The sequence below is a fragment of the Cebus imitator genome, unplaced genomic scaffold, assembly GCF_001604975.1.
Source record: "Cebus imitator isolate Cc_AM_T3 unplaced genomic scaffold, Cebus_imitator-1.0 Scaffold3, whole genome shotgun sequence".
NCBI lineage: Eukaryota > Metazoa > Chordata > Mammalia > Primates > Cebidae > Cebus > Cebus imitator.
The window spans coordinates 10023493-10038970 of NW_016107318.1; the positions used below are offsets into that span (position 1 = coordinate 10023493).

Sequence of the window (15478 nt, forward strand, 5' to 3'; positions counted from 1 at the left end):
ATACAATGTATTTTAAATTCACAAAGCTAAATATATTATTAAAAATTTTAATAATTCATTTTTCAAATTTTGTTTTTGGTAAAGAGTATAGAATTTATATTTTTGAAGTTATTAATGATTAAACTGCACTATTTTTTTTTGATATTTTACCTCAAGTCTATTGCCTCATCTGTAAAATAAATATTTTACAGATAGTAAATGTGTGTAAACACATTTTGTGTGGAATGTGGAAATTTAAAACTATGTGGAAACAGTATTAAATGTGATCATATGTGTAATATGCTTATCAGTCAATAAGTCCTAGAATAATAATATTCATTTTAATTATACCTATAACTTTGTCCAAAGTTCAAATATAAGAAAAATTAAAGGAAGCTTACAAGAAAACCATCATACATGATGACTTTTATAGAATATTAATCACCATGATATGCCAGTTATCAGAATAAGTTGGACATTTAAAAGTATAGAACTGCTGGGCATGGTGGCTCACACCTGTAATCCCAGCACTTTGGGAGGCTGAGGCAAGCAGATCACAAGTTCAGGAGTTCGAGACCAGCCTGGGTGGTCTCTAACTCTACCAGAATTGGTGAAACCTGTCTCTACTAAAAGTTAAAAAAAAAAATTAGCCATGTGCAGTGGCAGGTGCCTGTAATCCCAGCTACTCAGGAGGCTGAGGCAGGAGAATCACTTGAACCCTGGAGGTGGAGTTTGCAGTGAGTTGAGATCACACCACTGTACTCCAGCCTGGGCAACAGAGTGAGACTCATCTCAAAAAAAAAAAAAAAAAAAGTGTTTAGAACTTAAAGTCTAATTTGAGCCTCAGTTTTAGCATACGTCTCATAGTGTTATTCTGGGAACTGAACAAGATAATGCACATTTAGTTAGCAATACAATGATACAAAATAAAAGCTCAAATATAGATATTAATATTGTAATATTGATATGCCTGGATCAAACATGGATATACCATTGTATTCCAAATCTTCAGAGAAAACAGGCCAATTAGAACAAAGGAAAATAAAAGTAAAATATTCAGTGACAAAGTAAACAAAGTACTAAACCTAAGGCTGGTTTCAAGGGCAATGCCTTAAAATCTCAGGAGTGTCATTGATAGTGTGTAAACAAAGTAAAATTTATGTACTTTTAGTGACTACAAGTGACTCCATGTAAAGCCAAGGCCCAGAGATTAGACAAAAATATGTATATGTATTTGCTTTGATCAAGATGCAAATACACAAGAATATTGGGAATGGGAAAGTATGTACAGTATCTTAAAACTTTCAGAAGACAGAATTAACAAACCTGAGTGAAAATAGATGCTTGTAAATAGATGAAGAGCTTCAGTTCTGATGCATAGATCCATCTGTCATACTCCTTGCTTATTCTGATATATTTAACTTTTTTTTTTTTTTTAATTCTGGTGTATGTCATCTTCCCAGACAGGAAAAAATGGGTGGGGAAAGGTAATGGTTCATTTACCTTGAAAAATAATCTCAAGACTGTCTGTGGGAACTAATAGTGGACATTATTAAACATGAAAGGGTTGAGTGAACAAGGCAGGTTATGAAATCCTATTCAAAGTTGAACTCTTTTAAAATAGAAGATATTTTTCCAAGTAATGATGGTCTCATTGAAGCCTGGAGTGGGCATTCTTATATTCCTTTTCAGCCCTATAATTTTGTGATGTCAAAATAATTGAGACTCAGAAAGTACATTTCAGAAATTGATATCTGTCAGTGGGGCAAACCTAAAACCAGAGTAAAGCCTGGCATTTGTGTGTTTCATAGATGATGGAATAGAAGCCAATTCTTTCAATCATGTATTCACACATTTAAGAAAACTATATTGATCATTTAATATGTGCCAGATGATGTGCTAAGATAGCTGTCTCACAGATCTTAGAAGAGAATGTTATGTACCTAAATTTATAATCCCAAGTGTGTGTGCATGGGTGTGTGTATTATCTACAGTATATAGTGTATGTAACTATATATAATATCCCAAGTATGTGTATATGTAGATAAATAATATTCATTTTGAATATCTATATTGTGTGTAAATATTTATAATATATCCAATATATAGTTGAGATTACACTATTTACTATATACTTATATATAAAGGGATTAATATATATATGAATATATTCGTATTCATATAAAGTGTAAATGCAAATCTATATGAATGTAGTGAATGAAAATGTGGAGGTTATGACCTTGACCTTCCTTTAAGCAGTGCTTTGCGATATGAGTAAGAATCTGTATAACAAGAGCAGGTAGGGGGGAGGCAGGAACACACTATAAGTAGGAAAAGCAGAGGATTATTAAGGCTCATGTAGTATCTTTTATTTGGCCTTGGTGTGCTGTATATGAGATAAACAATAGCATTATAAAGCTGGAATGAAAAATTAGACTTCTCTTTTGAAAGGTCTTGAAATCTATGCCAGTGATTGTGGAATTTATTTTGATAACAGTAGATACAGGATACAGGTATATAATAGAATTATTTTCATTGAAAGAGATTCCTGCCTAAAAGATGGGGAGGAACACAATTAATTAATAAAAGACACTTTAATTATCGAGCTATATGCCAAGAATCACGAAAATCACTTTACATGCATTATTTGGTTGATTCTTCACAAAACCTTTGCAATAAGTATTACAATTAGCCTCACTTGACAGATGGGTTCACAGAAATTTAGAGAATTTATGTAAATTGCAAAATCAGTTTGTTGATTTAAAAGTCCTAGTGTTTATCCTTTATGTAGAGCATCTTAGTTTTACCAACCATAATTACAACTCCTGAAAATTTCCCTCTTAGTTAGGAAAAATTAAGAAATTGTTTCAAAATTATTAGTTTTTACAAAGGATAAATCTATTAATGTTAATGACTGTTAATGCAAAGCCTAAAAATTTTAATTTTAACTGGTATGACTCTAGGTAGAAGGTAGTACAATGTCAACCCTCATGTACATTTTGGAAATTTATGAGTGGCAAAATTTTTGGAGATTATTTAGACTAAACAGCTAATTTTATTGCTGGAAAGCTGGCTTAGCTCATTAAATATTACCCATTAAATGAAGAAATAAGTAACATGCACATGGAAAGATGATGCAACAGAGATATAAATAGGTTATTAAAATATGAATTTGGATGTCAGATGATTTTTTCAGAAGGAAAACATCCAGTAAATATTTATTAGAGTCTTAGTTATACAAGGTACTGTAATAGATTCTCAGGGAGACACAAAAATAGTGTTGTTTCTGTCTCCAGGAAGTTCACAGGAGAGTTGAATGTTGGACTAAAACACTAAAAGAGCTTGACTATAGGATAGAAAACTGTAAGCTCTATTTGAAAAATGAAAACATTTTAGATTTATAAGATGATGCTTCATGGGAATTGGACATTTGCGTGTAAGTGAAAAATAAGAGCTGTACTTGGACATTTTATGGGAAGGGCATTGCAATATAATTGATGCTATGACACGTTTACACTTTGGACTACAAGTGGTCTATGGAATCTGCAATTTAGGAAGAATAATGAGGAGATAGTAGTGGAATTTAAACTTGGAAAGGTGAATTGAAGAGAAATCATGGAACACCTGGAATAATATCCTAAGAATTGATTTATAGAAACCTAATTAGAACTGGGGAAATTTATGGGTAAAATGAGAACTTCAATGTTAGTCATGTTGAATTTTGAATAATGGCAGGTTATTCAACAGGTAGTTTGATACGTAAAACTGAAGCTGAGAATTGAAACAAAGCCTCAATATTTAGTTTGGAACACATGAAATAGAGGTGACATTAATACCATGCAATTTTATTATCTAGAAACGTATTGAAAAAGGAGAAGTAGAGCATAGCTCTCTTAGTGAATTATAGTAAGGAAGTGGAGGGGGCAAACATGAGGAAGTTTGGGGCCCTAGAGTATAATAGAAACAAAGGGAGGAGTATGTTTCACAAAGAATCAGGGAAAACAAAGACTGGGAAAAGGTTAATCCAGAGACCCTTGGTAACTTTGGAAAGCACTTTACTCAGAATGTAATGGTGAAAGGTATGTATGACAAAGAAAGTGCTGGAAAGCAAATATCATTTTATTTATTGTTATGCCTTCTGATACTTTTACAGTGCCTGCAACTTTGCAGGCATGAAAGATTACAGATTTCCCAAGGTAAGCATTGATGGGAGCAGGCAAGAAGGAATGGGATCAAGATCATATGTTGAGGAAGTATCCTTGACAGCAAGGAGAGCTCCCTGAAGAGATAGTTGAGTAAAACTTCAGAAATAGTTTTGAGATGGTAAGAAAGAAAGATAGTGAGAGTATCCAACTTAATGACTTTGATATTTTCTATGGCATAGAAAGGAAAGTCATATATTAAAAAATGATGAAAATGATTAGGTCCTCAGGGGTTTTAGAAAAGGTTTGAAACATCAGTGTGAGGAAATAATAGGCACAAATGAATAGGCAGAAGAAATAGCAAATGTTTATTTCCAGTGGGGTAGCATGATCCTAACTTGTCTCAATAGAAATAATTTTATGACTACTTTTTTTTTTTCCTTTCCTCTTTTTTTTTCCATTTATTTATTTTATTGCATTTTAGGTTTTGGGGTACATGTGAAGAACATGCAGAATTGTTGCATAGGAACACACATGGCAGTGTGATTTGCTGCCTTCCTCCCCATCACCTACATCTGGCATTTCTCCCCTTGCTATCTCTCCCCAGCTTCCCACCCCCCACCCTCCCTCCCCTATTTCCCCCCAACTGACCCCAGTGTGTAGTGCTCCCCTCCCTGTGTCCATGTGTTCTCATTGTTCAACCCCCGCCTATGAGTGAGAACATGCGGTGTTTGATCTTCTGCTCTCCTGTCAGTTTGCTGAGAATGATGGTTTCCAGGTTCATCCATGTCCCTACAAAGGACCCTAACTCATCTTTTTTGATGGCTGCATAATATTCCATGGTGTATATGTGCCACATTTTCCCTATCCAGTCTATCATCGATGGGCATTTTATGACTACTTATAGCTATATTTGGCTGCAAGTAGGTGAAAGTGTGCATTTATTTCATCAAGAGATAGAAAGTACATTTTATCTAAAAAGTATGAGCAAAATGGCTTGATTTTTACATATATCCATATTTTAATAATGCTGTCAAAGTTATTTCATATTTATTATACATCCAGTGGTACAAAAAATCTGTAAGAGATTATACAGAAAATATTTTTTTCTCCAGGAAGTTTCCAATGTGGTGTGTACTATTATTATTTTTTCGCCAAGTTAACACTTATTCCTCTTTTTGTAATTGCAGAGTTAACAAATGTACATAAATTGGTATCCCTAATTCTGAAGAATATTCATTCTCTAAAATCCCAAACGATTAAAAAAAAATTACAAAGCTAGCCACTTGGAAGAATAAAAGTGATTTTTTAGAATTTCGTGAATGTCATTAAAAAGAAACCTTCAATTAATTTTATTTAGAAAATTGTTCTAGAATATCATGTTTGTGTTGTAATTGGTGACTGGTGAAGTGATCAGAAAAAGAAACTGTTGATTGCCTTTGGCATTAAAAAATTAGTTTAGCTGGCCGGGCGCGGTGGCTCAAGCCTGTAATCCCAGCACTTTGGGAGGCCGAGGCGGGTGGATCACGAGGTCAAGAGATCCAGACCACCCTGGTCAACATGGTGAAACCCCGTCTCTACTAAAACTACAAAAAAATTAGCTGGGCATGGTGGCGCATGCCTGTAATCCCAGCTGCTCAGGAGGCTGAGGCAGGAGAATTGCCTGAAACCAGGAGGCGGAGGTTGCGGTGAGCCGAGATCGCGCCATTGCACTCCAGCCTGGGTAACAAGAGCGAAACTCCGTCTCAAAAAAAAAAAAAAAAAAAAAAAAAATTAGTTTAGCTTTCTTGCTATAATTATTCATACATGGAAAGCATAAGTTGTATCTTTTCAGCGTTTTCTTGAAAATGTTTTAGGACTGAGTGATATAGAATAATGAAAGTGAATCAAGATGTATTTAATTCTTGTAGTGATACATTTTGAGTAGACTAATTTCAATTAATACATAAGTACAGTGAAGATGAATATGGACAAACATTGAAACTATAAGAAACTCTACCATTCTTCAGACCCATGTTTATTTAGCCTGTTGATATTTCTCTGATACATGTGCCTGTATCTGATTTTTTTTTTTTCAAAAAACCTTTTCTCTGATAGTGGCTTCCTAGATGTGTGTAGAATAGCAATGTTATTCATGGTATAATCAAAATACTGTTTCTTCACATATCCTTCATAGGCTGTTTCTTGAAGACATGGTACAAAGGGGTTTAAGTTGTCAATTCTCCCACTAATTGTGTTGAACTAAAGACAAGGGAAGATAACCAACTGAAGCCTTTAACATCTATGATCCTTCTTTCTAACCATGGATAGATGCTAGCTCTCAAATTTTCTAAGTGTGACTTAACTATTACCATGGAAAATTTTCTGTGTGAGTAAAGGCATTCATGGTACTTGCTTATACATTGAGCTCACAAATGAGGTTTGATCTTAGGTAGTATTTTTTCAGAAAATAACTCTTTTAGTTAGAGATTCCTTCAGTAGAAGATATGTTTTCTCCTGTAAGTTTGGAGTTTTAGGTCTCCCTAATGCTCATATTGCATTGCCATACCTCCTGGCATACTGATGCCTGGCAGGAAGTTTGATGTTAAGTGCCAGCTGCAGATGTTACTACAGAAGTCAACCTAAGAGTGAAAAAAAATTATTGATGAGGCCTTTTGTCTCTGGGCAACTCCTAGTCTGCAATACAGGAAGTTCACAAAGTAATATCATAATTCTAGATCTTAGACTGAAAATAAATATTCAGTCTAAGTTTGCATGATGTGGGGACTTTATTGAATCACTCCTTTTTCTTTCCTCCAAGAGGTTTAGGTAAAGCCATGCAGAAAACAAACAGTGGCACACCAAACTTATATAATAATAATATTTTACTGTTCTACTTCTTGATGGGTTTTTAATATATAAGATATTTGGGCATTTAAGTTTTGTGATGAGTTTTGTACCTCATATTTAATGTCGTATCACCTTTAGGCTCATACTTCTAAAAGATGTGGTTGTCATTCTACATTAGAAGGCTACCATTTGGGAGGTAATTGAGAATACTCTAAAAGGCAAGCCACATGAATTCATTTTTTCATACATTCCTTAAACAACAGAGGTGTGCTGGATGTTCCGTTAGTTCTTCGGGCTAAAAAGGCAGGCTGTCTACTACTTATAGACTTATTCACATTCTAGGTGGTAAGAAGAATGGAGAAATTATAACAGTTAGTCCTGGGGCCCAAGTTGGGCATGCCTAAATGAAAAAGAAGAGCTAAGAAATGGTGGAATTTGGAGAGATTATCACATTGGAGTTAGAGAATTAAAATTTCGTATCTGCCACTTGATAACTGCATGACTTGGACGGAATTCTTTCTTAGTTTAATTTATTCATCTATACAATAGATACAATAATTCCTGCTTTATAATTTGACTATACAGAAAACTAAGATAATTCGTTTAACACATTTTGTGGCCCTCACTGAACATTTAATGGGTAGCTATTTTCATTGTCACTATTATTATTTCTCAACTATTCTCCAATTTCCATTATTTACAAGAAGATAATATAATCATTTTAATAAAATGATTCAGTTTTACATAATATTCCCCTTTTCAGAGATTTAAGCCTTACGGTTTCTGTTATTTTTACAAGTAAATTTTGTCACTAACTAGATGAGGTATTATTTTCTCCAGTTTAGTTATGCATAGAGAGAGACATGGAGAGTGTAAATGGCTTACCTACACTGCCAGTCGGTGGCTATCTCCAGCTAGAAGTTGGCTCTCTTAAATCTCCTCTCTGTTTTTTGCCCATTACATCATGTCCACTTGCTTAAAAATTGTTTTGCTGCCTTCAAAGTTCTTTTAGATATTCAAATAAAGCTATTAAGGAAATATATACTATTCTGAAATTTTATAACTTGACTTAGCTCCCTGACTAGGGTGTGGAAACTATTAATCTTCAGTTGAGAAGAATATGAATTATCAAAGTTATCCACTCCAAATTTGGCCATGAAGCAACCTGCTGAGAAATTTGCCTCATAGTATATACCATGTATTGTATTTTAAAACTGCCTCAGGAAAGCTCTAAAAGCAGATGATGGCTCTCTTTTCATTTGTTTGGAAATATACAATTAATATATTTACTCATTTAGTATCGTATGATAATCTGACAGGGAACACCCATATTTCATTAGCCATCCTTATTTTATATTGGAGACATCTATCAAGGTTAATTCTTTTAAAGTAATTTAAACTTTACTTTGGTCATCATTTTGGCTTTCAAAAACCAATAAACACACAAACAGATTAAAAAAAAACAACTCAGTTTTCTAGCTAGAACTCAGATTTCACTCAGAGCTGCTGTTTAACTGATTTATTATGGAATGGATTTGAGCCACCCATCTTTGTGAACTTCCCAGTACAGTAAGCACTAGCCATCTGTGGCTACTGCACACTTTAGTGTAGCTCTTCTGAATTGATCTGTACTATAAGATTCATGCCAGATTACAAATACTGAATATAAAAAGAGTTGGATAATATTTATATTGATTACATGTTCAAATAGTAGCTTGGATCTATTGAGATAAATAAATTATATTACTAATGTTTATTTCGCCTTTTTATTTTTTTTTTAAGTTGGTCACTAGAAATTTTAAAATTGCATATGTGGCTTACATTCTATTTTTTTTTGGGTAGTGCTGTTTTAGATATATAATATGAGCATTCTAAAGAATACCATACAGCAGTGAGTCCTTCAAATATCTGACATTTTTAGTGCGCCAATATTTGTAATTTTTTAGTAATTTGTATTCAAATTCTCATTTTTAATCCCGGTATTTATTTTTAATTATCCCTGAAATATCACCATAATTTAATTTCTATACTGAAAATGAATATAATGTATATAAAAAAATATACAATTTTTGAATGATACTTAAAATATTAAGGTTATTCTCCAAAAATAACACTTAAGTCATCTATACTGATAGTAGACTATGATGTTATATATTTAATAGTATACTCATTCATTCATTTACTGATATTCCATGAATACCTATAATAGGTTAGATTTGGGCCGTAAAGTTGGGTAACACTTTTTTCTTGCTCTCAAATAATTTCCAATCTAGTGGATTAAGTAAGTAAATAGATATGTTACAGTATAGAGAAGTGTATTTTGGTAGAAGTAAATGTAAATTGTATTAGAGTGCAGAGATTATGAAAGTCTTCCCAGAGGAGTTGAAACTAAGTTTTAGGAACTCTGTGGACCACTCAATTGTTCTTAGATGAGGAAGCGGTAAGAGCATTTCGAGTACAGCATTAGCCAAAGTACAGAAGCAGGAAAAGTGATTTGTTTGAAATGTAAATGTGTTTTCTATGGCTTAAAACAAAAGGTGTATTTGCTATAGGTGGAAAGGAATAGTTATTGAAAGAGGAGAGAGTAAATTGCAAGAGCTGAGATTGGGCCAGATGATATTAAAATATGTGATTCTAAAAATATGACACCTATTACATACTATTGAGAAGATCATAGAGGAGGAATATGCAACTTGAGAGCTAACTCTAACAGAGGACTAGAGGGTAGATTTCAAAGAGAAAAGAGTAGGTGTGAACAAATTAATTAGGAGATCATTGCAATAGTCCTGGTAAGCATTTGTGATCACCTGAAGAAAGAAGTTTGTATTTTTGAGAAATTGAGCAGGGAATAAAGAAAATTATGGCTTCTAGAATACCACTCAGGTTTCTGTTCTGAACTACAGGATATTTTTTCGAAGATAGAGTATGTAAGGAAACAAGCAGGATTAATATAGGGAAACATTGTTCAGTTGGACACAGCGAATTTGTGCTATCTGTGAATGTCATCTAGTCATTAAGTATATATATATATACACACATATATATGTATACATATATATGTGTGTATACATATATATGTACCTATATATGTGTGTATATATATATGTATACATATATATGTACATATATATGGGCTTAGAGATATAGAATGGGAGAGTCATTATTAAGAAATCATTTTATTAATGTGTTTATGGATTGAGCTTTCTCAGAAAGAAAATGCAGAGTGAAAGGAACAGAGAGCCAAAATGCAGAGTGAAAAGAACAGAGAGCCAAGGACTAAGTAAAATTTTGATGAAAATTAGGAAATATTAGAGATATATCCAGAAAGAATTTGTGTTATATATTTTTCAGAATTACTAATGTAATCTGTGGCTTTGGTAGACCAGGACTATTCTAAGCAATAGATGTTTTATAATTCCCCTCAATTATCACCATTGTACCAGCAATAAATGATGGAAGCCACACTATTATTCAAACTTATGTAAATCAAATATAAAAATATATTACTTGGCATGCATTTCAACAATTTTTCCAGAATATCATAAATGATGTCAACATTGGATAATAAGATTCCTCTTAAAGCTGACTGGGAGGAGAGGATGTGATCTTGGATCTTGGAAAGGGCACCAAAATATATCACTTTCCATTATAACTTACAGAAGTCTTTGGGTAAAAATAATGTATATAACACAATAAAAAAGAGCACTATTTTTGTTTACCAATATTAAATAATAATGTTATTGAAGAATTCATAATTGTTGATGTGCTTCAGAAAACTTGAAGCCTTCTGGGCAATCAGGTAGCTGTGACAGATGAAATTCAACTTTTCTATGTAAGATCAACAACTTTTGGAAGGCTGACAAGCTCTTTGTAGATCAAACTATTGCACATTTGGTTTCTATGAGCGCAGTATGACACAAAGTGAAGACAAATTTCTGCTGTATTTTCAGAGTTAATAATAAAAGTATTTATACAGAAAGAGCAGTAAAACCTTTATTAGTAAAATAGCATAATTACTTCATATCAGATAATGCATCCTTGTTGTACATGGTCCAAGTTAGATGATATCATTTTAAGATGTATATCAGAGATCAAAAAGGTTTAGAGAAAACAACCAGCATAGCTAGAAGTACATTAGGATTTACATATGATGAGTGATTAAGAAAACATTAATTGCAGTGATATATAAATGAGAAAATCTAGATGAATTTTGACTGAGAGAATCACAAATGTGAAAGCTATGATAGAAAATGACTCTGATGTCTTCTTTATTCTGTTTCATATTTTATATAAAGGTATGTTTTTAGAGGTTAGAAATCTACTGACCAATTCAATTTAATAAAATAATTAGTTGTGGTTTCAGTAAGGTACTTACTGGTGTAATTTATGGTCACATATATACTTTATTTTCCCAAAAGTTACAGAATAAGCATGCTGGCAGGATTTTTTTTTAATGGACTTGGGTCATTTTTAATGATGGATTAAAATCATTAATAACATTTGCAGTTATGTAAGCTCTAGCCATAAAATGCCATTACTCATTTGTTCTACTTAGGCAACACAAAATGCAGTTGCTGGATTGATCAGATCTGCAGCTGGATCACTTACTGGCTCATTAATTTTTATCATATATTGAGTATTCTGACCTGGTACATCAGCTTTTGAAATAGCCACTTGTCTTCTTTCCCTGGGCAAATAGCTACTGGATGCATTTTTAAAATGTTGATCTAATTTATTTTGTTCTCATTGAACATCTGTGGGAGTGGAAGGCTAGTAAACAAGTGTTTAGGTTTACATGTACTGTGGGACTCATATCACCTCTGTGTACACTCCTGCAGGATCAGCTGAGGCAAATTTGTTTAGATGGTAAAACAGGTCTTCAGCATTTCACCTCTTTTCATTCCACGTTCCCTTCTCTTTTAGCACCCACCCCAGGCATTTAGTTTTCCCTCTTGCTTTCACTTGGTAGTCTCAGTCGAAAAAAATAATTTGAATGCTTGAGGTGAAAAAACTTTGTAATAACATTCCTTTGATTTCTTAGTCTTGTATATTTCCCCAAGTCTACTTCAGAACATAGAAAGCCTTTTTTTTTTTTTTTAATTTTTTAACCTCTAGTACGATAGAGCTCATTGCCTTGACATCATGACATGGATATGTGGCTTTTCCTTGCATTCCAAATGATGGATATTTAGCTGCATGGTCATAGCTGTTTTATTTTTTATTAAACCATATGTTACCATAGCAGGTGTTTATTCTCTGTGATTTCTCTAGTCATGTAGTTCTTTATAATAGACATGTTTTGTTTGTGTCCCACTGTGAAATCTATACATGTATTTGAGTACCTTGTGCCCCTTTTATTTAGCATCTTCAGTTTTTTTACCTCCTTCCTTTTTTTTGTTTTCCTCAGCTGAAAAACTTATGTTTCTATACTCTTATTTTCCTCCTTTACTCTTCATATCATCCCCATGACACCTTCTTTTTTCTTCCCTCCTTTTACATGGATGTCCCTGACCTCTGTTCTTGGCATGATTGGAGGGGAGGATTCATCTTCCTTAGGGTAGTTTAGTGACTAGAAGGACTACCGGTGCATGGCCTGACTGCCATGTCGTGTCAGCAGTATCGTGAATTCTTGTTGTTAATAGGCCCATTGACCACAAGAGCTAGGGGACCCTTCTGTACATGCTCTTTATCTGTAGCCTGTGAGTGGTCTTAGGGAACAAGAAACAGACTCTTTCTTCCTTAGAGACTTAGAACTGGAAAATAATTTCTTAAGACTTTTTTTAAACAGTCCCCAAAGCATCCTTTTGGAAGGAAGGGCTCCTCTTTCAAATTGCATGTGCCAAAGCTGATTGGTTTACACACATCCTTTCAGAGTTAATTGTGTAGAAAAGGAACTAAGAAGAGACTCAGAAAACAAATGGCTTTGATAAAGCAGATTTTATTTAAAAAATCCGTTGATTTCTTCAATTCATCATACTATTCCAGAGATATTCCCCTGGCCAGAAGTGAATGTAGTTTTCCCCTTTGTGGCACAAATGGGGGTGTTTATTTCCTACTGCTCAATGGTAGCTGAAATGCTGTGGGGAATGTGCTTCTGTGATATCTTCTCCAATATGCTCTAACCCCATGCAGTCAAATAAATTGGATCATTGAAGACCACTAGGCACCTTCATGTTCCAGCAGTAGTGAGTTCAGAAGGTCAATGTCCTGCATTCTCTTTCTGCCCCTTTCTTTGTTTGCTCAGCAGTGTACTATTTGGTCGGCATTATTTAGTCTTATATCTGCACTGTCTCCCCCTTTGCCTACTCCTTCCATAGATCAGTACCATGTGAGTGGTTTGTATTTCTCCCCAGTAGCTGTTGCTTCTCACTCTCTCTCCCGCCTGTCTCTTTATCTCTTTTTTTGTGTGCCAGATGTGAAGCTGACACCAGGCCTTGATTGACACCCTCGGGTACTTCTTTCACTACTTGCTATTCCTACATCTTGTTTCTTTTATCTGGATTTAGTAAGTGAAGGTTATAGAACATACAGGATTAAGCAAGTCTGGAAGGGAATTGGACATTAACTCTTTAGGAATCCTAGTGTGGCAAATAAAGGTATACTATTGAAAAAGTAGACTGGTTAGGTACTTGGTAAGCAGTGTAATTCCAGAGACAGAAAATAAGTTTTTCTCCCTGCAAATCTCTTGCTCAAAAAACACTCAAAATTCTGCTTTTACAGTACCAAATTTTTTAGTTAACTGTTTCTGCCTCAAAATACCAATATTAAGGCAGACATTAACATTTTTTCACTTTGGTAGATTACTATACTGACGTCTAGGTTCTACAGTTCCCTGCTGCAAAATTGTCATTTCCTTTTTGCACTTAAGACTTTTGCACTGGGGAAAAGGGACAGAAGAACTCAAAGAAATCTCTGATAGGGGAATTGCTAGAAAGCAGCAAATATGCTGATGAGAATGGACTCTGAGAATCTGCAAATCTGCAAATGTGACACGGTCCAATGAAGCCACCTATGACTGGTCAGGATTTCAGGGAGAGATCTATCTTATCATAGGTGGCCCAGGGAGGCCAGATGCTTAAAAAATATTTTGAATCACCAACCTTGTTCCTAGATTACTTTGATTCTATTGATCAACATCTTGGGCCCCCTCTGCATAGTCTGAGATTTGGGATCTCTTCATGGTATATGTTCTTGGAGGAAGACAGAAAAAGGGAGAGGAGAAGGGGAGGGATGCGAGCAGTACTGAGTGTGATAGCAGCACAGTTGCACAAGGGATTGGGAAGAAGCTGAGGATGAAAGCCAGTCTGTGGGGACAGACCAGACATGCCAGAAGGACATCTCAGTGTTACTGAGTTGCAGAGTCCAAAGAAATGGAAAAGAAAACTTAAACATTCACTCAGCCAAGACAAATGTTTCTTTTAAAGTCTCATAATGCAGTATTGTTTGGAACATATCTGGTAGATTAATGACCAGCTGTGGTAAAGGCCTGTAGCCTAATTTTAAGCTAGTGATAAATATCCTGGATTTAGAGGATTAAATGTTTTTGTAGCTGAGCTATATTTTATGAAATGATAAAAACAATTACTCTACCACATATAGAATTTTCATACACTGAAAGCAAATTTAATTAGCAATGTCTTTCCAGATGAGATTGTGAAACAAATAAATATATATGAGTATTTTCCTTTTCATGTATACTCAAGATTTTCCTTCCTTTTCCTTTTACCATATTTTCTTACATATTTTCTCAGCTAAACTTATTTCAAGTGCTATCTTTTCCAGTTTCTTTCTTATGAGTAAAGTTATCCTCTTTTTGAACATGAAGAATCCTGGTGGTTGAAGAAAATTACTTCGTCCACTAAAATGTGCCTCCAAGTATAGTGAAGCACAATTTGTCTACCATTTAGAGAATGAATAAACAAGCCTATTAAATATCCTAATTTTCTAGATAGTCGGGAAGGGAAGCCACTGATGTAAAATAAATGGTATTCTTAATGGATTCAAGGATATAAAGTACTTTTACTTCTTTTCCGTGCATTACTCTATGGTTACCATTTCTAGACATCATAAAATTGTGTACATATTTAATTTAATAGATGTGTTCATACATTTTCAAAGACATTAGATGGAAAACCTAGGACATAAATATATTCTTCCTCTTTACCCTAGTAACTGTATAAAATATAACATACAGTTATGTAGACTCCAGTATGAGGCTTCCCACATTCAAATCCCAATTGGGGGATTTATCTGTGGTATAATCTTGGGCAAGTTACTTAACCTGTATACACCCAGTACCACAACCCGAGGGAGATTAAATGAGCTATTACACATGAAGTGCTTACCACAGTGATTTGAACATATTTTATTATACAGAGTTGCAGGGAAACGTTTTTATGACTTAAAAGATACAGAGAAGGGAGCAAATTCAAGAAATAGCCAGCATTATCTTCATATTTTTGCAGTATTCCAAACACTTTAACGTATAAGATAACTTCACACATTGTTATACTTTCGGCTGCTTTTTA

The 15478-nt window shown here is 34.1% G+C and overlaps 1 protein-coding gene across 1 annotated transcript in view; it reads left to right on the plus strand.

The window, feature by feature from the left end:
* The window catches only part of NEGR1 (neuronal growth regulator 1), a 909650-nt gene that overhangs the window by 291773 nt on the left and 602399 nt on the right, over window positions 1-15478 (plus strand). The window lies entirely within an intron of this gene.